Here is a 3,367-nt window from a genome sequence, read left to right on the forward strand (position 1 = left end):
TTGGCTGGTCACTAATCCTGTCTGCTGTATACAGTCTTCTGTTAAACCCATCCAATGAGTTCTTTTTTTTTTTTTTTTAACAATAATTTTTTTAGGGACGCCTGCATGGCTCAATCAGTTAAGTGTCTGCCTTTTGCTCAGGTTGTGATCTCAGGATCATGGGATCAAGCCCCACATTGAGCCCCACATTGGGCTCCCTGCTCAGCAGGGAGCCTACTTCTCCCTCTCCCTCTGTCTGTCACCCTCCCTGCATGTGCTCTCCCTCTTTGTCAAATAATAAAATCTTTAAAAATAATAATTATTAAAAAACATTTATTTATTTATTTATTTATTTTAGGGACAGTGCACAAGCAGGGGAGAGGAGCAGAGGGAGAGGGAGAGAGAATCTTCAAACAGACTCCCCACTGAGTGTGGTGCCTGATGTGGGGCTTGATCCCAGGACCTGAGATCCTGACCTGAGCCAAAACCAAGAGTCAGGTCCTTAACCAACTGAGCTACCCAGGTGTCCCCCAGTGAGTTCTTAATTTCAGATATCCTATTTTGCAGCCTTGAGCTCCAATTTTTCATTTTTATAGATTCAGAATTTCTGTTTCCACAGTCTTGGGTCACTTGGGTAGCTCAGTCAGTTAAGTGTCCAACTCTTGATTTCAGCTCAGATCATGATCAGTGTTATGAATTGGAGCCCCACATCATGCTCTGCAGTGGGCATGGAGCCTGCTTAAAATTCTCTCTCTCCTTCTCCCTCTGCCCACCCCCCTCCCTCTCTTAAAAAAAATACTGTCTTTTCGCCCATTTTACCCATCTTTTCTTATATTCTCTTCAACACATTAATCTTACTTATTTTAAAGCCCTTGTTTGCTAATCCAGTATCTAGAACGTCTCTCAATCTATTACCTCTTTTATCTTTTAATTTTGTGTCACTTTTTCCTACTTCTTCATATATCTAGTAATTCTTTTTTTTTTTATAACTAAAGAACATTTCTTCATTTTTCACTAAGACTTTATCTTGAGCATGTAACCAAACTGTCAGTACCCCCCTACCGCAACATGAAGAAGGGTTAGTACAGTGAATGTTAGAAAGCAGATATGAACAATTTGAAGGACTGGAAACAAGATTAACTGACAAACAACTTCCATCTAAATTATCATAAAAATGTTTAAGTAAAAAAAAGGGGGGGGAGGGGAAGGGGGCAATGGGGGTTTCAGATTGAACAAGATCCTCACATTTCATCTAATACATTCAATCCTGGCTAGAGTATACCAAAATGGAAACAGGATTACTATAATACAGAACTTCCACTACAGCACGCTGTACACACCTGTGTTCCAAGCCCACCCCCATCCCCCTACTGCTTCTAACTCAACTATTTCCCGGCCTGTTGGGCCTGCCGATGAAGGAGCACATAGATCTTCTCTTTAATCCAGTGTTTGTTATAGGGCTGGTATGTCTGGGTATCAGCTCGGTAAACAAGGCAGCTGAGGTCTGCCAGATCGTCAATAAAATCAAAAAACTGACTGATATCATATGTGATAGAGGAGCTGTTGGGATTCATTCTCTTCAGATGTTCTTCATACATTTCACAAACACCTTCCATGCATTCATTCACAGATTCATAGTCAGCATAAGTTCTGCCTCTGGCCTCTTGGTAGGCTGTACCAGCAAAATGGTGTGAGACATCGCGCCAAACTCTCTCGCTGCAGCTGCTGTGGACACCGCCGCTGCGCACGGGCTTAGCCGCAAAGCCGCCAACAGCCAATCCCCCTATCTAGTAATTCTTGATTGTACTTGCTACACTTTAGAATCTGTGAATCTTATTATCTTCCTCTGACAAGTAGTAGGTTGTGTTCTTTAGGCATTTAAATTACTAGTGGGTCAAGGACGCCTGGGTGGCTCAGCTGGCTAAGCGTCTGCTTTCAGCTCAGGTCATGATCCCAGGGTCCTGGGATAGAGTCCCACACATGGCTCTGGGCTCAGTGGGGAGCCTGCTTCTGCCTCTCCCTCTGCTGGCTGCTCCCCCTGCTTGTGCGTGCTCTCTCTCTCTCTCTCTGACAAATAAATAAATAAATAAAATCTTAAAAAACAAAAAAAATTACCAGTGGGTCACCTTCACCTGTAGAGACTTAGTTTTAGGCTTTCTTAAGGTGGTCATCTCAGTTTTGCCCTTTCTCATAGAGTTTACCCTTTCCTTAGGGTATATAGCCTTTCTGGAATCCTAACTGAAGCCCTGGTATATTCACCGAGATCACTCCCCTTTGCCTGGGCCTGAATTTTAAAATCTCCCCAGGACTGTTTGGCCTCTGAAGTCTTCCCAGCTTTCCAGCTTCTCTGGAAGCTGTTCTGGCTTCTCTGGCTGTTCTCTGCCAAACTTTTAAAACCTCACCCTGAACACATGCAGGTTAGGAGTTGGCCAAGGAACTAAAGGGGATTTTTACAAAGATTTCTGTATCCTACAATCCAAATCCAATTTTATGTATGTGTGTATATATATATCCCCCCCCCCCCCCCAGTGAGATAAATACTCACTCCCTGCTTGGTCCAACTCCCTGAACCTCATTTGGCCCTACACCTCATTTGGGGAAATAGCCTCAGGGGGAAGGCTCGGTAAATGTAGGGCTTACCTTGTGTGCCCTCTGTCCATCAAATTTCATGGCCAGCCTACACAGGCTGCTGTCGAGTGCCTGCAAACTGTTGTTATATATTTTTTGCTTGGGATTTATAGTTGTTTACCAAAGAAGATTCAACCTAAAACCATTGACCTCTGCCATGGCAGGAAGTTCCTCCCTTTGGGATTTAAGAAGCTGAGGCTGAGTAAGTTGAAACGGTGAGTATCAAAGAGGCCACGAAGCCATATCTGAACTCAGAGGTCATGCCCAGCAAGCTAAAAGATGAAGTAGAAACAGTGAATTTGTAGAAGCTATGAGGAAGAGAAAGCTGAACATATGGGGGGTGGAGGGTGTGGCAGAAGAGAAACCCTGAAGGAGGTCAGGAAGTGCCCTAAGAGCATAAACCATGCCTCCCTCTCCTGACCCCACAGTGCCCTACACCCAGGACCACACTCCAGTTCCAGGGTCCATGAAGCAAGGAGAATGGAGCGTCAGGACAGAGGCAAGAGCCTAGAGTATCAAGCCCTAGGGCTCCTGTGAGCCACTGGGGCCTCTGTGGATGGCTGGAAGAGGGAGTAAGGAAGCAAGAACAGCCTTTGGGCCTGGGTCTCTCAGCCAGAGGGGTCAAGGGGAGTCCCTGGTAGGAGGATGGGACAGCTTTCTTGGAACTATCCTCCACCCAGAGGAACTCAGTATCTCTTGCCTGCTAGAAACACCAGGGCCGTCACCACTGCCCTCATTTATTTGCATTTTTTTGCATGTC

The 3,367-nt window shown here is 45.1% G+C and overlaps 1 pseudogene; it reads right to left on the reverse strand.

Moving 5' to 3' along the window:
- Positions 1-1,090: 1,090 nt before the first annotated feature.
- Positions 1,091-1,713, reverse strand: LOC123862296 (enhancer of rudimentary homolog; annotated as a pseudogene).
- Between the last annotated feature and the right edge of the window lie 1,654 nt (positions 1,714-3,367).

The sequence above is a fragment of the Mirounga angustirostris genome, unplaced genomic scaffold (assembly GCF_029215605.1).
Source record: "Mirounga angustirostris isolate CCGP_5_RB_7025 unplaced genomic scaffold, mMirAng1.0.hap1 SCAF_9, whole genome shotgun sequence".
NCBI classification, from domain to species: Eukaryota; Metazoa; Chordata; class Mammalia; order Carnivora; family Phocidae; genus Mirounga; species Mirounga angustirostris.